Below are 23303 nucleotides of genomic sequence, written 5' to 3' on the forward strand. Positions count from 1 at the left end.
AGGCACAGACTTCATGCTGGGCAATGACAGGAAATAACCTTGAATAAGCGGATTTTAAAAAGATGGTACAACTTTGTCATTTCTTTGTCCTTAGCTCTATTCTAGGTGGGCTAATTGTCTCACTCTTTAACCAAATGTGGTCAAAGATCAGGCTGTGGAGTCAGGCTGTGACAACCACACATCTCTTTATTTATGGGTACATGCTCTACCCTGATGGGAATCCCATACCAACATACAATCTAGCTACAGTTGGATTGCTCAGTATATTTTTACCCATTTCTCTTTGACTCCTGTGGAAACTTCCATGGCTGTAAACATATTCTCAAATTTCTCCTCCACTTTCAGCACTGGAGCTCCTTATTAACCCACTTCTCCACTTCCAGAAAAATAGCACCTCTTATCTCTCCCTTTGTCCTGCCTCTAAAGAGGAAGTACCAATTCTCTTTGCCATACCTACCTCCCATTTGGGAATTCATCCCAGTTTTTCTTATTTCTTTAGAGAATGGCCCTTTCAGTAATCCTCACACCCACTACAAAATCACTTGATTATTTGTTCCTTTCAGATGATTTTTGCCATAAGTTTATCAAGCTTTTCCAAATTTTTTTTAAAGATTTTTATTTATTTATTTGAGAGAGAGATATCGAGAGAGAGCAGGAGTGGGGGGGTGGGGAAAGGGAGAAGTAGACTCCCCAGTGAGTAGGGAGCCCAATGTGGGGCTCGATCCCAGACCCCAGGATCATGCCCTGAGCAGAAGGCAGATGCTTAACCAACTGAGCCACCAAGGCACCCCAAGCTTTTCCAAATTTTAAAACAAACAAAACTTCACTCTTCAATGAAATCAAATGAAAGAAGGGCATAAAATAGAAAGTTGCTTTTTCATACAACCTTTCCCTTAAAAATCTTGTTTTTTCAATGCACTTCTAAAATTTTCAAAGAAATTGACCCTTATTTACTCAAATTATTTCAGGTGGGTTTGTGTGTGTGTGTGTGTGTGTGTTTTGTTGTTTGTTGTTTGTCTTTTTAGCTTCTGCTCTATAATACAATTGAAACTATTCCTCCAAATATCACCAAGGACCTCCTCTTTGTTATGTTGCATACTTAACCATTTTCTTTGAGTCATATTTCTAGTTCTCTCCTATTTTTATCTCTCCATCTCTGAATCTCAGTTTTTCTTCACTGTGGGTCCTCTTCCTTTTCCCTCTTTCCAGTCAAGATAGTTGACTAGAGCTTTGTGTTTGTGTGTCTCTATCCACTGTTTCATCCATGCCCCTTTAAAGAGGACCTTCCTGCGCATGACCTCTGCCTTCCCTTTCCTGTATCTCTCTTTCCTTCCTGTCAGTCCTTCCTTTCCCTCCTGTTTTAACTTGCTTTTCCCTTTTCCCAGATATGCCGGTGTCTCCTCTTCACTGCTCCATTCCTGGCAATATGGAGTGGAAACATCTGTAAAGTCCCTTTATTTTCTAAATTCTATTAATCATCAACTCCTGGTCTGGAAAAATATTTTGTATCTTTTCTATATATCCACTGTTCCTACTCTGCATCTCTCTCTCTTTTAATAGTTTTATTGAGATATAATTAACACACCATACAATTCACCCATTTAAAGTGTATCGTTCAATAGTTTTTGGTATATCATCTCATTAATTTTCAAAATTGTGCTAAAACAGACATAGCATAAAATTTCCCATTTCAACCATTTTTAAGTGTATAACTAAGTGGCATTAATTACATTTGTGATGTTGTGCAACCATCACCACTATTTATTTTCAAAACATTTTCACAATCCCAAACAGAAACTCTCACCATGAAGAGAAGACACTCCCATTCTTTTGTCTTCTCAGCTGGTGATAACTATAATCTACTTTCTGTCTCTCTGAATTTTCCTGTTCTAGGTACCTCATATAAATAAAATAATAAATATTTTTCCTTGTTTGTCTGGCTTATTTCATTTAGCATAGTGTTTTCAAGGTTTATCCATGTTGTAGCATGTGTCAAAATTTCCTTCCTTTTTATGGCTGAATATTCCATTGTAGTATATAGCATATTATGTTTATCCATCACCTATTGAGGGCACTTGGGTTGCTCCAGCTTTTGGCTATTGTAAATAATGCTGCAATGAACATTGGTATACAAGTGTCTATTCAAGTGCTTGCTTTCAATTCCTTTGGGCATACACTTAGGAGTGGAATTGCTGAGTCATATGACATTGTATGTTTAGCGTTTTGAGGAATAGCCAAACTGTTTTTCATAGCAGGAACAACATTTTACATTCCCACAAGCAATATACAAGTGTTCCAGCTTCTCCACATCCTCACCAGCAGAATGTGGAGAAGTTGAAACAACTTCTTATCCTCTTCCTCCTTTTTCTCCTCCTCCTCCTCCCCATCTCCCTGCCTTCCTCTTCCTTCCCTTTATCCTCCTCCTTCTTGTTCTTGTTCTCTTTCTCCTCCTCCTCTTCCTCTTCATCCTAGTAGTTATCAAGTGGTATTTTTTCTCTCTTATTACTATTTGAGGTCTAGACTATGATAATAATCTCCTAACTGATCTTCTTGCTTTCATATTTCTTCTTTAATATGCCTAGCACACTAATGCTATATTCCTTTACCTACAAAAATCTCTGTGTTCAAATTCCTCTGTTTCAATGACTCTTTATTGCCTCTTGAAAAAAAGCCTAGATTCTATTTGCCTATAAAAGGTGCCATTCTTTGGCCCCAATCTAACATTACTTGTAAATGGGGAGAACAATATTACCTACATTGTGGGTATTTAGAAAGAATAAAAAAGATAATACATGTTTAGCAAAGTTGTCTAACACGTGCATCCTGAGAAATTGTTTACTCTTTTGAAGTAATAACACTTTATTTGTGATGAAAAAAATGAAGTCCTAGAAAGGTTAGTGGCTTAACCAAGACTAATTGCTCAGTCTGAGCTACAGTCAGATTTTGAGCTAGCTAGAGTTAGGTGTGAATGTACTGACCCCCTTAATTGTTCTATTTCATGTAGAATTATGACATAAGTATAATTCATGTCCCATTGAAATTTTGATGGTTAGATTAAGAAATTATTATATAATGGTACTAGTCTTATGGTATAATATACAATCTATGCTTTAGTTCCATGTCTATAGCCCCTATGGTGTAATCCTGCCTTATCCTATTAACCCCATCTCTCATGCTTCCCATCCAGAGCATTGTAAATTTGTTTTAATCCAGTGGTGATTTTAGTCACATTGATGAAAACATTCTTCTGCTTGTATATTGACTTCCAATTCAGAGACCTCCTTCGACCCTGTGTTGTTTACTGCTTCCTCATTCTGGCAGCCCTGATTTGCTCTGCTGTGATTGGTCTAGCCTTAGTATTGAGGCTTTCTTTATGATTCTTCTATTTTGCTCTGAAGTTACTCTTCTCATTAATCCAGAAAAGTAATCTTTCATCTCTCATTGTTTCAAAAGAATCGCTTTCTTCAGCAAGTCATCCAGTTATGATGGCTTGCCCCCCAGACTGAAGGCAACTGGTCAGGAAAAATAAAAGATGAAGGAAAAATGCAATCAGAATAGGTAATAATCTTTGATTATTTATCTCCTCTCCCTTGATGGTTTTGAAAGTCTTGTCTTATTTAGGTGATAAGCCCAACAGATCCACGCAACTCTGTTTTCTATATTCAGAGCAGGTCCAAGTATGCTGTCAGCATTTAATTATTAACGCATGAAAACAATAAAAACAATACCAGCAACAACAAGCAGATACCACCATCTGCTAATGCTTCAGGGCTAAAAAGGGTACACTTTCAAGGCCAGCTGTTTTGGAGGTGCTTTACTTTTTCCATTTGCTTTCCATTTGAGGGCCCAGGGGCCCAGGAACATTTTTAGGATTTGTTCCCTACCAACATGCTATAATTTCTGTATCATCATCTTATGGCTCTAATGTTCTAATCTCTATGTCATTTTTAAAAAAAAAATTCTGCTTGAATATTTTTTAGCTTTTCCCATATATTTTTTGCCCACTGGAGATTAGAACTGCCAAAAGTATTCCAGATGCTTTTGCACCAGGATGTGTAAAGCAGAGTCATGGCCTCCTTGGTCTCCCATGTGAGTGGCCCACCTCGGAAACCCAAGATAGGCCCTGCCTCTGCCAGCACACTGGAATGCAAAGAGAGGAGAGCTCTAGACCCTCGGATCTTAAATCACTAACATCTGCTCACTCAAGTCCTTCATGTTAAGCAAAGATGGCTTTTCTTTTGAAATGGAATGGTAAACTTGTTATTATAAGTTTTCCTCTAGAACATCTGATAAATTGAATGGTTTGCAAGGCTATTCCAAGCTTGTATTGCTCCTTAAAGTACTTCCTCTCATCATACCCCCATTTGCCCCAATGCACTCTCCAAACATTATTTTGCCTTCAACTTGAGCCAGAAGATAGAGACCGTTAGATGAAAACTCAATTTTTATCCTTTCACTTTACATTTTATACATATCTCTATTTGTACTTAACTATTTACCTTCTGCTTCTCAGAAATGAAGCCATATAGCCCTATTTCTTTTTATTGGGAATCCCTCCTCTATAATTTTGGCCATAGAAGAGCTTGGGCATGGAGTCACCTAGTCTTCCATTTGAACTCTAGGGTTATTTACTAGTTGCCTTCTGTTGTAATAATTGCTTCATCTCTCTGGGCCTTTGTTTCTCCGTCTGGGATGGAGATGGGGAAATGTGTTAGCCAATAATAGACACTCAAAAAATAATTCTCATTCCCATATCTTCCAGGGCCTTCTTCTCTAAAGCATCATTAATTTCTTGGATATACTCCTTCTCTCTCTTCATTGGCTTCTTCATCTGTGAACAAAATTTCTACTTCTGAAAAATAAAACTTCAAAAGTGGACCCTTTCTCTTATGTTTCTCTTTTAAGTAACACTTAATTTCTTCTTTTCAATTTGTGTTGTGTTTCTTGAAATCATATATTCACTATGCCACTATTCACATTCATTTACCCCTTAACCACATTCCCTGCTTTTCTTCACTGCTTTATCAAAAGTCTGCAATGGTCTCCTATCAGTTCTCATACTGTCAGATGTGTATGAAGCTTTTACCATATTGAGAAACCTCTCCTAAAAAATTCTAATGTGTTTTCTGAATCTGAACCCTTATCTCATTTCCTTTCCTAACCCTCTAGCCTCTTTTTGGTGTCCTTCCCTAGGTATGTTTTTTTCTGACCACCTATTAAATTAAGCTGTCCCTAACATTTTTTCCTGCAACATATGCTATTTTTGTATATTCCTTGGAAAAAAATATTTTCCTCCGTACCTTTAAATTTATGGAGCGTACTCACTCAGTTTCCTTTATCCCTAAATATACAAATACAGTGAATATCTGTACCTGTCACAAAAATGTTAGTAGATGAACCTTCTGAAAAATAAATATGTGACTATATATATTTCCTCCATATTTTTTTCAACTCTATTGATTCACTCTAAGGTTTAAGTAGATTACCTTTAAGCCAATTGGTTCCCCTTCCAAAAAAAATCAATTTGCCAAAATGACAGGTTTTATGTGCTGACCAGAACAAAAGCCATAAATCTGGAGAAAAGTGATGACATTCCAGTATAATACATGATCTCTATTGATCTTTCCTAAACATAAAATAGATTGGGGAGTTAAATGCCACCACTGAGGACCTATTTCTGTGAGGATCTTTCCAAAAATATATGCTAAGAATCCAGATTTTAGGTTTTTTTTTTTAAATAATGCATTTTTTTTCAAATAATGACCTGGCCACTATCTGAATCAAAGCAGTTATGAAAAACATCCTAGAGTAAGTGCTTAAAATTAATTCAATTGCAAGATCCTTCAAATATTGAGAGATTTGTATCACTTAAGCAAAGTATGTGACTTGGAGTTCAGAGTTCTCTAGTTTTAATTCAAGGTGAAATATGTTATGTACACTGCCAAAGAAACCAGCAATCCGTGGTAAAAGATCATAACAGTTGAAATAAAACCTGGATACAGTGACAAGTTATAAGTTTACTCTGCAGCAATACTTTGATGCGATTTGAAAATCTTCTTATGTACCAAAGACTAGGAAATGTATTACTTCTAAGGATCAAAGCAATTGTTTGATCAATTTTTTTTATTATGTTATGTTAATCACCATACATTACATCATTAGTTTTTGATGTAGTTGACCAATTATTTTTTATTCAGTTGCTAGGGAATTGAGATATACATTCATTCATAGACAGTGATGGAGTTTTTCTTTTAAAGATCCGGGGAAAAAATTATTAAAAATATATAAAATTTGCATTAAGACAAAAGATTGAGAACATGTCCTGGAATATTGTCTACATTGTACTCAAAGATTATTTAATTCTTTAGGAGAGTGTACCTTTAATTAAATTACCATTTATTATTGATTAAGTCCCAAACTGAAAATTAACATGTTACCTTGTAAAGTCTTTTCAATAAAGATGTAAATAATTTCTGTCTAGTACAAGAAATATAAGGTTAAATGGTACAATTTTTTGTCCTGTACAATACTTACTAGTTTTGTATCTAATTTAGCAATTTTATTCCAGCATACTTTTCTTTCAGTGACTATATATTTAATTTCTCTGATTCTTCATTGAAGCAGCTTTAACACACTTGTGGTTGATTCTCTTATTAATAATAAGTTAAGTAATTTTTTGACATGTACTTTATATTCACATAAAAGTCATATTTTTCAGATTTAAAAACAATATTTTGACAATATCACTTAAAATTAATGACACGTGTGTTCAAACACAATTACTTTGGGTTCTAAAATATCTTTAGATTGTATATAATGAGATGGTACTAAAAGTATCTGGCAGTAGCATTACTAGCATACAGAGTATGCCTTCTGCATTTTTATAGATTAGAAACAAAGCACAGCAAAACAAATACTTTATCTTCATAAGTATAATTTATTTACATAAGGTCATGAAGTAAATAATGAGGGACTCAAGGACTCTATCCTCTACATCTGAGGCTGTACTTTCTTTCACAATTAACTTCATGAATTAATATTCATTTAAACACATTTTATTTTATTTTGATTATATTCCTGAAACCATGCTAAGCACTGGGAAAACTAAGGTACATAAGACATGATCCCTGCCTTTAAGAAATTTACTGCCTAGATTAGGGCAGTAAACCAAACCAAACCAAACCAAAATTTATAGTACATAATATGGTAAATACTTTTGAAGAAGTGTGATGAGAACATATTCATCAGCCTTGAAGGTCAGGGAAGACATCTGGAGAAAGTGAGGCATGGGTTGAATCTTGATGGCGTAGTAGAAGTACAGACCAACAAGAAAAGTGTACATATGTATGTATGTATATATGTATGTATCTATCTTTCTATCTATCTATCATCTATCTATCTATCATCTATCATCTATCTATCTATATCTATATATCTATCTGGAGGAATATGTAATGCAAAGTCATATAAGTTATACTCTGTGTCTATAACTCAAGGGCAACTGGCAAAAGTCAGGAGTGAAAACATAAAATGTGAGGGGCGCCTGGGTGGCTCAGTTGGTTAAGCGACTGCCTTCGGCTCGGGTCATGATCCCAGGGTCCTGGGATCGAGCCCCGCATCGGGCTCCCTGCTCTGCGGGGAGCCTGCTTCTCCCTCTCCCACTCCCCCTGCTTGTGTTCCCTCTCTCGCTGTGTCTCTCTCTGTCAAATAAATAAATAAAATCTTTAAAAAAAAAAAAAAAGAAAAAAGAAAACATAAAATGTGAAAGAAATAAAACAATTTGGTTTCTACAAAAGGGGCAGTCTGTAGTTATTCCAATGTGTGTTGATCTCTACAATCAAATAAAACAATGGAATTTTAAAAGTACATAGGTAAGGGGGGCCTGGGTGGCTCAGTCGTTAAGCATCTGCCTTCAGCTCAGGTCATGATCCCAGGGTCCTGGGATTGGGCCCCACATTGGGCTCCCTGCTCAGCGGGGAATCTGCTTCTCTCTCTCCCACTCCCCCTGCTTGTGTTCCTGCTCTCACTATCTCTCTCTGTCAAATAAATAATAAAATCTTTATTAAAAAAGTGCATAGGTAAATGTACAGACTTTCAAAATAACCCTTCTACTCCATCATATATAGAAATAAGAGATCCAAAATATATAAAAATAAAATATATGATATAAAAGACATAGGCACATTTAATACATAAAAAGTGATCTTCATGAAGTGGGTGGGGTAGACAAATAAGGAAGAAAATTAGAATGTGAAGTAGTGAGTGAGGCTTTAGCCATGGTCTGCTTTCTTCTACACCTTAAAGGAGTCAGGGCACTATGAGGCCTGTGTTGATAAGTAGGTGAGCCCATAATGCTCTCTCCAGAAGAGACAGGACTATTGCAAGGCTTACTAGATGAACTATGAAAAAAAAGAGTGAAGATTGAAATCACAAAAATCAGAAATAAAAGTGTGATATTACTACTGATTCTACAGAAATGAAAGATATTATGACTACTATGAACAATTATACATCAACAAATTGGACAACTTAGACAAAATAGACAAATTCATAGAGACGCAAAACCTACTAACTCACAAAGAAATAGAATATTTGCATAGACCTATTACTAGTAAGAGATTGACTGAATCAGTAATCAAAAATCTCCTGAGAAAGAAAAGCCCTGAACCAGATGTCTTCATTGGCAAATTCTACCAAGTATTGAAAGAAGAATTAATACTAATTAATAATAATACTAATTAATATTTCTAAACCTTTTCAAAAAAAATGAAGATGAGGAACATTTTCTAATTATTCTATGAGGCCAGCATTATCCTGATACCAGAACCAGAAAGAGACACAAGACACAAGAATATAAAACTACAGAATAATGTCCTTTATAAACACTGATGCAAAAATCCTCAACAAAATACTAGCAAACCAAATTCAGGGTATATACCCAAAAGAACTGAAAGTAGAGTACCAAAATGATATTTTTACACCCATGTTTATAGCAGCATTATTCATAATAGTTAAACATGGAAGTAACCCAAGTGTCCATCGATGGATGAATGGATAAGCAAAATGTGGTATATACATACAGTGGAACATTATTCGTTTTTTAAGAAGAAAGGAAATTCTGCAATATGTTACAAGGAATGTACTACATTCCATTTCCAATTGAGAGTTTTCTCAATTCCCTCCCAGAGGGATTTGATGATTGCTATAAACCTGTGTGATCCCATCCTTTCCTTTGCCCATTGAGACATCTTACTGTGCTTACTATTTATCGTTGTATCCTGGATATTAGAAGGGCAGATCATTTGTCTTTTACATAACAGGAGCTATATGAGAAGCTATGTCTGTGTCTGTTGAAGAAGACTGAATGTTCCCAAGAGATCCTGACATCTGGGTTCAGTGCTGCACCTGAATGAGAGGCTGGGCTTTCGTCCGCTGAGGTCAGTTGAGTGTATTCTAGGGATGGAAAGAGGGATGCATATGGGTATTTGTATGTCCAGAGTTATGGAATCTGGAAAGATTGATAGTTGATCCACGAAATTTCTTCTTGTTTTCATATCAATACAGATTTTAGCTAGCTGAACTCACAAGCTCCCAACTAAGGCTGCATTTCTTGTTTTTCTTACATCTGGGTGGGCCGTGTAACTAGTTTCTGATCATTGATATATGAATAGGAGTGATGCATGGAGTGAAATGTTATGCCTTAAAAGGAAAGGATATCGTCCCCACTCCTTTTCCTTTTCCATTTGCTACTGTCTGGAATGTTGACTTGCATCTGGACCTGGAAAAAGTTCTTAGACCATGAAATGAAGGGTACTTGATAAAGGGGTCTGAGAAACAAAACACACACCTAAGTTCCCCACAGCGTGGAGCAACCATAAGAGCCCTGACGTTGTAGGCTTAGACTACCAGTGAGAGAAATCAACTTGTACTGTGCTCAGACTCTTTCTGTCTTGGATCCTGCTATAATAACTGGAAAAAACATCAATGGAGAAAAAGTGCAGAAAAGTAATATGTAGGCAAATATCACTTATAAACTTGAATACAAAAATCCAAAATAACTTCTTAGTGTAATAAACTCATCAGAATCTAAATAATAAAACTTGGGCATGTAAGGTTTTTTCTAAAAAGGTAACATCAGAAAATCTGTTATGATAAAATACCCCTAAAGACCAAAAGATAAAGTACACATAATACAGCAATACAAAATAAATTATTCAGCAACACTTCAAGAATTTTTTTTGAAAATCTAGCAAACTAGAAAAGGAAGGGAATTTGAAATTTCTTTGATTTATAATAAAAACCTATACTGAGCCTTACATATTATTATAAAACTTTAGAAGCAATATCATAAAAATCAGGAAGAATATAACTAGCTTTCTATCACAGCTTTTGTCCAAATAATTCATGAATTTAATGCAATTCTATTCTAAACACCAACGGAATTTTTATGGAACTTGACAATTAACTTCTGGATGATTAAATGGCTAAAAATAAAACTGAAAAATTTGGGGGGTTGAGTTATGGATATGAGGACTTCTTACCAAATCATAACAATTAGTATAATATAGTAATATCCCAAGAAAGGCATAAAGATCAATCCAACCAAAACAGGGAGCCTAGAAAAAAGACACAGTTATAGAAGGAAATTTAACATATGGCAGAACTGGCATTACAAATCAGTAGAGGAAAAATAGACCATTTACTAAATGGTGCATTTATAATTATTCACGTTTAAAAATGAATGTAGACTTTCACTTCAGGCCATTAGAGAGTAACAAGCATCTATAATTAACCTCTTGCTATAAAACAAACAAGAAAACTAGAAAATTGCACAAAATGTAGGAAGAAACTCTTTTGAGACATCAGCCAACAGGCAGTGTGTGCCTGTAATCCCTGAGAAGGTTATCAGTTGAGGTGAGCAATTTCCAGACTGCAGTGCTCGAAGGGGCATCCTGGACCATGCCCAGGATGTTGCGGAGCTGAGGAGGCAGAGATAGGAGTAAAGGGAGGCCAAGGCAGGTAGAATATGAGGGGACAATAGCTGAGAGAAGAGAATTACATAGAAAAAGTGCTTGAGAAATCTATACAGGGGTCCTCATTAGTCTTTGAATATAAATCATTGCATGCAGAGGGTGAAAATTTATAAGCCAGACTTCCACAGAAAATGCTGCCAGGAAGCAATACGGTGAGCAGCCCTTAGAGCTCTCCCAGGGCAGGGGATGTGTCTCCCTGCTAGCCAGGGGAGAGGCTGCACTGAATACCCAAAGCATCAGGATGAGACCACAGGAAGGGAATACCTTAGAAGTGAGACTAAAAAAGCCCTGATATAAAGACTGCTCTCGACCCACCCTGAAAGAACTTGGTTAATGCTTGCTTGTGTGCAGCTGGTGCTGAGATGGAACAGCCTGTGCTGTGGACACCATCAAGTTTCAGTATAGACAAGCGCTCAGTGCAGGGGTCCCAGGCATTTAGGGGAAACGGAGTCAAAATTGATGGCCCTGCTGCAATAACAGCTTTGTTTCAGGAGGCAGAGAGAGGAAGGAATGGAACACTTACCTAAAGCCAAGGAAGAGAGGGAGGAAGGGAGGGACGGAAGGAGGAAGGCAGGCAAGGGAGCAAGCAAAGAAGCAAGCTGCTGCTTTTATCATGTAAAGCTAAGGTGCTGCTGCAATCAGGTTAGTTGTGCACATGACTATACCATAGACTATACCATTTCCACTTATCCAGCAAGGCTTGTTGGGCTCTTTCCACTTTGTTAATCATTGAGTCTCGGTGGGCTTGACCCAAAATGGGGATCTCAGCCTGGAGAGTTACATGGCCTCCATGGGCAGGTGCTCAGTTTCAACAAAGCATATCTTTATTTTTCCAAAGGAGTGTATCTGATAGCCATGTCAGGGTGAGGTTGAGTCCCAAACCCCAAAAGGTGCCTGCCAATTGGCCAGAGGTACCGATTGACAATATCATCAGTCACATAGACTTGTGGCTCAAAGGACTCATTAGGGCTGTGCAACCCCAAAGGTACTAGCATTTCTCTATATGAGGACTCTCTAGTCAGAAGAATTACCTCTGGCCCTGGCAAACACTCATGGAATGGGCATGAAGAATATCAATATCAATTATACATTCAGCAATAGAAAACAAAATGATAGTTCGTTGTATCAGCCCCAAGGGTCCCACACACAAGGTTATTTAACCTTCCCTTCCCCAACATAAACCCCACTGAAACACCATCAAGATAACATCTCTTAAATCCTCATTTAACCGAGCTTCAACGCAAGGCCAGGGGAGAGTTTTCCAAGATGGTGGGCTGACCACAAGATTTTATCTGGAATTTTTGGGGCCAGTTTCTCATTCTTTTTTAAAAAAAATATTTTATTTATTGATTTATTTGAGAGAGAGCGAGAGCGAGAGTGAGAGAGAGAGAATGTAAGCCAGGTGGAGGGACAGAGGGAGAAGCAGACTCCCCACTGAGCAAGGAGCCCAAAGCAGGACTCTATCCCAGGACCCCGGGATCATGACCTGAGCCAAAGGCAGACGCTTAACTGACTGAGCCACCCAGGTGCCCCTGAGTCAGTTTCTCATTCTACAGGGGGTGACCTTCCCCATTAGCATATAAACCTAATCTAGGACAGTACCAGGCAATGTCTTATTTATTATTTTCTACAGTAGTGTGTCTGTCTTGGTGCCAAAGCCCCAAATAGCAGTCAGGACCTGGAAAGGTCCCCCTCTCCTAGTGGATCTAAGTTCGACATGATAGCAAGAGGGCCTGAGCTGGAAGATGATCCACATGTTTATATTCTTTAACAAGCACCCCAGCCCAAATTATAATATTTTGCCTGTTTTCTGCATATAGTATTTGTGAATTTTCCTCTTTCAACTCCTATTGTATCTCTATAACTGTTGTTTGAAATGGGGAAAAACCTTAAGCTCTTTTCCCCCAAGGGCAAATCTTAATTATGGCTATTACATTGGAGTGGATCTGAGACTGCCTGCCACATTGGTGATGAATTCCCTCTACTTGGAGGAAAATTAGTAGCAAAGGGCACCATTCAAACAGCTGTCTTTTCACTGACTTTCTGGTACTTAGCCTGCAGTCCCCATTCTGATTCCCCCTACAGGTAATAATGTATAGGGCTACTTATTGCCCAGTTAGCCACTGCATCAGAGTTCTCCCGAGAAATTGAACAGTAGATCTATTATCTATCTATCATCTATCTATCTATCTTTCTACCTATCTATCTATCCTATATCATTTGTCTCTCTCCCTCTCTCCCATATATGTGTGTGTGTGTGTATACATATGTATGTACATATATATGTATGAGAGAGAGAGAGAGAGAGTGAAAGATTTATTTGATTGATTTGATTATAGGGACTGGGGCTGGGAAGTTCGAAAGACACAGAGACCGAAATATGCAGTCTTGAGATAGAATTCCCCTTCCCTGGAACCTTAGTCTTTTCTCCTAAGGCTTTCAACTGATTGGATGAAGTCCATCCACATTATAGAGGATAATCTGCTTTACTTAAAGTTATTGATTGTAAATATTAATCATATCTAAAAATCACATTCCACAGCAACATCTGGGCTGGTGTTTGACCTCACCTACTAGGCAAAATAGCCTAGTCTAGTTGACACATCATAAAATTAACCATTACAACCAACGCAATTTGGTCAACATATTTGTTACCAATTTCCATGACCTTCTCCCAAATCCAGTTAGTAGATCCTCAAGGCCCCCATACTTCCTCTTACAGAAAGCTACATCTGTGTCAGCATCCCACCTGCATCACGACAAACTGCCAAGACAGTGAAGACTCAGATTTTACATTATTTACAAGTTAACAAATTAGCTCACCCAAGTTTCCTGGATTCTGGCAAAAGACATGAGAAAGCTGGATCAGAGAAAGAATTTTATTGCTCCCAGCAACAGCAGTAGCTAGAGTATCAGCATTCTCACCAGGTCCCTCAGACACAGTTCTTACAGGGCAGTGAAAGAGAACCATGTGGCATCTACACATGCAATGCATCGTGTTCCGGAGAGAAACCCCAAGATTTTACAGTGGGCAGTAAGGATGCTTGCCATTTGCTCTACATGGATACACTTCTATCTTATAAGACAGTTTGCTATAGAAATCCTTGAAAATGTAATCTACAACAAATGCACTAAGTGTCACTGCTCAGAAGAGTGCAAGAACACAGAGATTCATGACTTTTCTAACATTAAAAGGATCTCATATTCTTGGAATATATCCCATTTGTTTATAATGCATTAATCTTTTTATATACTATGAGGTAACATTTGCTAATAATTCATTAGTGTTTTATATGTATGTTTATTAAAGATATTGCCCTGTAAATTTCCTTTCCTTTAAGTCTCTTGCTAGGTTTTGGAATCAAGGCTATGCTGACGTATTACCATGAGTTGATAAATGTTGCTCCTTTGTTTTGTGAAAGATTTTGTGGAAAACTGAGATTTTTTTATTAAATGTTTGAAAAATCTGTCTGTAAAGTCACCAGGGCCTGCTGTTGTCCTGACCAAAAAAAAAAAAAAAAAGATTTGAATTACTAATTGAATGTCTTTATTAGGTATAAATTTATTAATATTTTCTAATTTTTTGTGTTGGTATTAGTAAATTGAGGTTTTTAAAGAACTTTTCTATTTCATTCAAATTTTTAAATATTTTTGACATAAAGTTGTATTATCCTTGTAATATTTGGAGGATATTATTATTATTATAAGGATGTCTTATTTTTAATTCCTGATCTTGGTAATTTAAAAAACTTAAAGCTTAAAGATGAAGAAGTTTCTCTAGTAAATGACCCAAGTTTTTACCAAATGACCCTTTTCATTTGGTCAGTTTAATAGAGTTTATCAATTTTATTGCTCTTTCACAGAGCAAACTTCTAGCTATGTTGAATGTCTCTACCATATGTCTATTTTCTATTATTTCTATGCTCTGTTATTATTTCCTTCATTTTACTTTTACTTGCTTTAATTTGCTTGAATTTCTCAAAGTAGTTTTCTGAGCAAATATCACCATGGATAAAGAATGCTACTTCATAATGGCAAAGGGGTCAACTGATCAACAGGACATAACAATCATCAAAATTTGGTACCTAAAAACAGAGGCTCAAATATGAAGCTAAACCTGATTGAACTGAAGAGAGAAATAGAAAAATCCATAGCTTCAGTTTAATATTTCAATAGCCCTCTCCAAAATATGGGTATAATAATTGACAGAAGTTAGCAAAGACATAGAACACTATAAGTACATTCTAAATACATTTGACCTAATTCACATTTATAAAACATGCCACCTAACAAATAGAAGAATACACATTATTTTCAAGTTAAACATGAAATATTTACCAGATGGACTACATTCTTGGTCATAAAACAAGTCTGAATAAATTTCAAAGGACTCAACTCATACAAAGCACGTTCTCTGACAACAATGGAATTAATTAGAAGTCAATAACAAAGATCTCTGGAAAATTCAAATATTTTGAAACTAAATCATTAACTGATATATAATTAATGGTTGAAAGCAGAAATCAAAAGAGGAAACTAGGAAGAAATGAAATGAATGAAAATGAAGCATAAAGTATTATTTGGTGGGATGATACTAAGGAAGAACTTAGAGGGAAATTCACAGCACTGAAAACTTAAAGATGAAGAGGTTTCTCTAGTAAATGACCCAAGTTTTTACCAAATGACCCTAAGGGACTAGAAAAAAGTAGAACACAGTAATCCCAAACAATGCAGAAGAAAGAAAATAAAATAGATCAGAGTGAAATTAATTAAAAGAAAACAAAGCAGCCATAAAACAAATATATGAAACTAAAAATTCTTTCTGTGTGAAGATTAATAAAATTGACACATTGAAAGGCAAATTTATCAAGATAAAGAGAGAGAAGATACAAACTACTCTATCAGAAGTAAGTAAATCTTAGCCTTATTAACAGCTACTACCATTACTCCCCAAACACCCAGCCCTAGAAGCCATTAATCTACTTTTTGTCTCTATAGATTGCCTTATTCTGAACACTTCATACAATGGAATAATAAAATATAGTCTTTGGTGATTCTTTGTTGATGGAAATTTGGGTTGTTTCCACTTTGGGGCTATTATGAAAAAATATTACCATGAATATTCATGTATAAGTTTTAATGTGGACATATATTTTTACACATTTTTTCCTCTTGAATATTTACCTAGGAATGGAATTTCTTGGTCTTATGGCAACTCTATGTTTAACATTTTGAGGACCAGTCATACTGTTTCCAATGTGGCTACCATTTTAAATCACCACTAGCAATTTATGAAGGTTCTAATTTCTCCATATCCTCATCAACACTTGTTCTTTCCTATCTGTTTTTATTTTGCTCATCCTACTAGGTATGAAGTATCATATTATGCTTTTGTGTTTTTCTAATGGTTAATGATCATGAGCCTCTTTCTTATGCTTATTGGCCATTTGTATGTCTTATTTGCAGAAATGTTTATTCAAATCCTTTCCCTATTTTTTAAATGGGTTGTCTTATTATAGAGTTTTAAGGGTTCTTTACATATTCATATTCTGGATACAAATCTCTTATCAAATATATGGTTTGCTAATATTTTCTCCCTTTCTGTGATTATCCTTTCACTTTCTTGATGTCTTTTGAATCACAAAACTTTTAAATATAACATTGCATGTGTGTGTTTAACAGATTAGAGAATTGAGAAATAAAATCTTAACTTTATGGTCAATTGACTTTTAAAAGTTGTCAACTTTAATTCAATGGAGAAAAGATACTCTTCAATAAATACTGCTGAAAAATTGGATATTCCATATGCAGAAATATGAACTTAGACCCTCAAACCATAAGCATAAATTTCATCAAATTTGTCATTATTCTATATATAAGTGCTAAAGCTACAAAACTTCTAGAAGTAAACATTGGAGAAACTCTTTGTAATCTTGGGTTAAGATTTTTTATACATGACACTAAAAGCATTAAATGCATTAAAATGCATTGAACTTCATGAATATTTAAAGCTTTTTTTCTCCAAAGACGCCATTAACAAAATGAAAAGACAAGCCACCTACAAGAAAATAGTTTGAAATATTATCTTATAAAGAACTTGTAACAGACATATAAAAAGCTCCTGCAACTCATTAATAAGAAATAAAACAAGCCAATTAAAAATCAGCAAAAGATTTGAATAGACATTTCACCAAGAATATGAATACCTAATAAAAATTATTTATGAACGGCTAGTAAGCAAATAAAAAGATGGTAAACATTGTCTTTACTGAAATATAAATTAAACCCCAAATGCCGTACCATTACATACACAGTAGTATATCTATAATCCCCAAATATGACAATAACAAGTGTTGGTAATGATGTGGAGAAATTGGAACCCATCTACATTGCTGATGGGAAAATATAATGGTACAAGAACTATGGAAAACAGTTTGGCAGATTTTAAAACAAATATTATTTCCCATATAGTCCAGAAATTTCATTTCAAGAGTCTACCCAAAAGAAATGAAGACTTATGTCTAGAAAAAGACTTGTATGCAAAAGTTCATAGCAGCACTTTTCATAAGAGCCAAAAAGAGAATAATCCAAATATCCATCAACTTGTGCATGGAAACAAACTGTGATATTTCCATATAATGGAATACCACTCAGCAGTAAAGAAGAATAAACTACTGGTACATGCAACAATAGAGATAATTGTCAAAAATATTATGCTAAGTGAAAGAAGTCAGACAAAAAATATGACATATTGTATGGTTCTATTCATAAGAAATTTTAGAAAAGTCACATCTATAGAGACAGAGAATAGATCCAAAGTTGCTTGGGACCTACGGCAGAAAAGGGAATTGACTGCAAACCAGCACAAAGGAACTTTTTGTAGTGATGGAAGAATTCTAAAATTGAATTGTTTTGATGATGGCACAACTGTATAAATTTAATAAAAATCATTGAATGGTATGCTTCAAAGGGTTATTTTTTTTTTGCTATTTAAACAAAGTTGTTAAAATTTTTATCCTGCCCCTTCAAAAATTTAGTGAAATTGGAAAAAATATATTAAAATTATAAACATTTAATAAAATGTTACATATTAAATTTAGAAAATTGAAAGGAAGAAACTTTTGTACTTTTGAATGGTATTTAACAAAGAGATGGACTGTCAAAAAAAGTTGTACATTAATCATGAGGTTCAGATGATGTAACTAATTGAAAACCAATAATACCATTAGCTTCTTTTTATTGAATCTCCTTCTGTTGGTCACATCACACACTTCCCTCATCATATGGAAAACTGGGAAAGTAATTTACAACCTAATGAGTCCCAATTTCTTCCATCATCTAGAGATGTCTTGCTATTTTCAATAAACATTATCATATCTACTTAGAAACAAGCATTGTATATTTGCTAAGTAGTAATGTGGATATTATGCCCTTTTTGGCATATTAAAAACTATTTGAGCACATAACAAAAAGGCAAAAAACACATTTATTTGAAAGATGTAGATGCCATTTGTTTTAAAGCTATCTGAAGTCTTCAGATGTAAAATGATTTATTCATAGCTTCATAACTAGTGAGTGGCAGATCCAGATCTAGAACTTTCCAGACAGGTATTTTACAACCACAAATTTCCATTATTGGGTTTTGATTGGGTACCATGTTTCAGAGATGCTTCAGTTCCTTATTTTATAAAGTGTGGGTGATGACCCACTTACCAGTTGTAGAATCAGGTTGGGGGAGAATGAAAGAGAATATTAAAACAGAAAATAATATGAATCACAGGAAACACATTGTGGTAGATAGTATTATTCTTTCAGAATTCTTCCTCCCCTTCCCATTCTTGCTGTGACTTGGCCTTTGATTTGGGCTTGGCTGTGCAATTTGCTGTGACAATTTAAACGTAGACAGAAGTGGCAGTACACAGTTCTATGCAGAAGCTTTAAGAGTATCTTGTGTCTCTACACAATGCCCTCTTGGGCACTTGTAAAATCTCACAAGAGAAGACTCTGGTCCATAAATAGGAGACTGGTGAAGTAAACCTGATTCTAACTCTCAACCTGGAGCCTGACCCAGCAGATCCTGCCAGTCCCACTAGAGTTACAGCTGATGCATAAAACGATGTTTGAGAAAGAAGTAATTATTAATGTAAGCCATTGCAAATGGGATTGTTTGTTATGCAGCATTATTATAGCAAAACTGATTAATACCCAAGGTTTAGTATTGTATCAAAACTTTTTTTTTCATTTACATATATGTTTATATACTTGAGGAATTGGGCCATTCCTACAGCTGTGATATAAAATACATTTTATTATGAGTTGTCAAAATTTGAAAACCATTCTCTTAATCTACTGAGAAGTAAAACTCCTTTTAAGGAGAGGAAAATACATATTTCCTTCTAGGGAGTTAACAGCTGTTTTTGGCATCACGTTGTACCTAGTGGTCAAATTTCATAATTTTTTTCTTCTAAAATATCTACACTACAAGTATAGTCAGGAAGGGGTAAAAGGAAGTGTCTGCTGAAGCCAGAACAACTGGGTATCATCAACAGTCAAGAGCCTGCAGGAGAAGAAAACATTCAAGGGGCTCATAAACACTTTCTCTTCTTTCCTATGGAGGAGGTAGCTCGGGAAGCTACTGTGGTAAACTTTAGATAAATTTGGATATTTTGTCAAATATCTCACCGTTGACAAAACATGTTTCTAAAATCACATGGGACCCTGGTGCTAGAGCATTTCCCAAACACAGTGGGATCTTCTAGATTTAACAACTCCAATTCAGACTGGGAGAAGACTGGATCTTATCAGTGGCCTGAATCCTTGGGTATAAAAAATAACAAATTGTAAATAAACATGAAAATAATGGTAAACAACAAGTCTTATTGCTTGAATCATTTTGGCAACACATCCTTCCAAGCTAGACCATACATATATGTTGGGGGGAAGGGATGTTGTTGTTTTATGGCTATTAGAGGAATAATTTTTAACCTGTTTCTGATTAAGATTGCCTGTAACATTTGTCCTATTTTTCCAAATAATTTTTACCATAAAATTTATTTTTATAGAATCACTATGAGCTTTGGATATTAACAAGGGGAGACTCTTGTGTCCCACTTGTATATGGCCCAATACCTGGCCCATAGCAAATGCTTGATAAATATCTGCTGACAAAGGAATAAACCCCTTGCAATGGATTTTAAGGGGTTAAATGTTCTCCTAAATTATTTTTACAAATTAAAGAGAAGCTCTCTTGCATGCATGCATCCCTTCCTCTTTCTCCAATATAAATAGTAAATGGAATAAGTGGGAATAATTTATGTTTCAAACTAAGCTTTCAATTTTTTAAAAAAAAATATGAGTACAATTGACACACAATGTGACATTAGTTTCAGGTGTACAACTTAGTGATTTGACAATTCTATAAGTTATACTATGCTCACCACAAGAGTAGCTACCATCCTTTGAGAATGTATTCAATTCCTATCTCATGACTTCCATTCTTTTGTAGATAGAACTACTAATAGTACTACTATTAATAATAATATTGTCATATTGTCACAGTATTTAGTCATATATATGTAATATATATAATCACATAAATCATATATAAGATCTATATGTATATAAGCCATATATATAATGATTAAAGCTTACAACTCCATTTAAAGGTGAGACTTTCCTCTCTTGAGCCTTGGGAAGAACCTGCCTTCAGAAGGAGTAGTAATTGGTTCTGCCTCTTTCTTTCTCCTCTCCTTCCTTACTGACTGGCTGCTATTTCCAACACCAGCAGGGAGAACTAGGGGCAGAACTCAGTGGGAAGCAGAGGGATGTCTGCCTTGTCTAAAACAATTTTAGCCAGGTTTGGGCCTTCAGACCTGGTAAGTTTGGTTCTCTTTCTCTTTTTCTCTCTTCTTTTCTCTCTCTCCCTACTCCCTTGTGCATTCTTTGATGAGCTCTGATCTGATCTTTGGAGCTTCTGACTTGCAATTCTGATCCCAGTGAGTGCCTCCTCTTCAGACTGCTAGTCCATGTGCAGACCCTAGGAATCTTGAAGTTCACCTCCAGCTTCTGTGGCAATAACATCTTTTCTCCAGAAGTCCTTTTTGAGACAGTCCACTGCAAACACACGTTCTTTTCCTGACCTATCCTAGTGTGGCCATGACTGCTCTGCTGTCCACCCCAGCATCTCTCCCCTCTTTATATCTGGATTTCCCAGGCAGGGCCAGTTAGGTGTCCCCCTGTCTCATAACCTTAGGGATCATATAACATCTCCCTGAAGCCAAGGAGAAAACTCTCTTCGTTTGAGTTGCAGGGGAAAAACACCTCTTCCCAAAGAAATCCTCTCAAAAGTCTTCCTATTGAATGTATGTCTTCTTAGAACCATAATATGTTGTCCCATATTTGCTTTGAAAGTACAAAAACTGGTCTGGAGTTTCACATCTTTGTGCCTTGGTTTCTCAGAAACTTTTGGTTAATATCTTATTTCATATTATATGTGTGCATGTGTTTATGTCTCTGTATGTATGTGTGCATAATCAAAATTGCAAGTGTCTAAATAAAACAAATTACCTTTCTATTTCATACATTAGTTAAGGAAAAAATTACCTATGCAAAATAAATCCTATTGATAATAGAATAGACATTTCTTATCTAGTTACTGTCTGATTTGTACACAGAGGTCCCATCCCTTTTAGTTAGTAAGTAGAATCACTGGTGAGGTCTCCCAATAATACTGGTATGGAGAGAGGCCAGTGTTAAAACTGAAGTTTTCCCCAACTGTTACAGCTGAAGCCAAAAGAAGAATGAGCTCTTGTTAACCTTCGGCAAATTTTATCTCCATAGTATTATAGTCTATGGTAATTCTCATGTTTATTCACAAAAATGTCAAAAATATATATAAAGTGAATATGCACCTTGCATTCCACCATGACCAATATCTATTAACCTAAATGAAAATATGTCCTCTGCAAAATATACAGACTTTTTTTTAGAAAACCCTGTTTTATTCCAAATACAGCTTTCTGTGTCAAAGTTATATTAATTCAAATTTTTAAGTAGCAGAAATTGTTCTATGATCAGATAAGAATAGATCTCTTTGTAAGAAATAATGAGGGAAAGTTTTAAAAAAAAAGAACAAAGACAAGGAAAAAAGGAGAGGAGTAGATGAGCATGTCAAATAGAAACCCTGATTAGTGATGGAAGATTAAAGATATGTTTAAAAAATATGCAACTACTAACTCTCTTTGGCTGATATTGTAGATATCATTAATGCAAGAGACAAAGAGAGAACAACAGGTTACTAATTCCCATTATTTGTAGTAATTTGTGTAAGTCCATGAACTGACCTCCAAAGTTCTACTGTTCAAGGTCTCTTAGCTTTCTAGTGTCTTTAAGGAAACTGGAATCCAGAGCTTATTGTACAATATTTATAGTTTGCTTTGTTTCATTTTGCTTTGCTTTGTTTCTTTTGTTTCATTTATTTTGAAGTGGAGGGCTGGAGAGAGTGATTTTTAAGAACTCTGGCTGGGTGGAAATCATACTAATATTATGAAACGGTATTTGCCCCATGCAAGTAATCCATAGGTGCCAGATAAAATAGAGGTATTCACTGAAATGTCTTTTTCACCCCAATTTTTTCCCTGCATAGTAGTCCTGGGGAGGACAAAAACAAGTTCTAGGTCAGAAAATATGTCCTTGCTACTGTATTCATGAAAGCTTTTCCAGAATGGGTGGTTCATGTTCTGTCTGGTTGGCAGTCAGAATTGGTCTGTGTATCCTACGTGCATTTTCCACCATGAGGAGGAGTGCTTTTTAAGTCCAAAGAGCAATGTTCTGGAGATCAGAGAAATTGTTTGCTTTTTCAACACTCTGCACAAAGCGTCCCGGGGCATTTCATCAGAGCAGCCTGGCACCGCCAATTTTAGCTGACTGGATACTCCCTTGCTTGACAAAGCTTTTTGACACCTTTGGTTTTAAATCCAGATGCGTTTTTCCACAAACACCTGTACTGTAAATAAGAGCATTTTTTTTTTCCGTAACCTTTTAATAGTCAATGGCTGAGAACACATGAACTAAGATAGATACTGTATTAAGTGGAGAGGTATATATGACTCTCCCAGTCACCCTTTCATATGATTGATCTATTTGTGATCTCTGCCATTTTGAGGGGTCGGCATTTGAGAGGAAACAGAGTTCTAACACCAGGAAACAATACTTTTGTACTTTTCCTCAAATATGTGACTTGGAAGCAGGTTGTTGGGTGTTACCATATGT

This window comes from Leptonychotes weddellii, chromosome 3, assembly GCF_054177405.1.
Source record: "Leptonychotes weddellii isolate Sample4059 chromosome 3, ASM5417740v2, whole genome shotgun sequence".
Taxonomy (NCBI): Eukaryota; Metazoa; Chordata; class Mammalia; order Carnivora; family Phocidae; genus Leptonychotes; species Leptonychotes weddellii.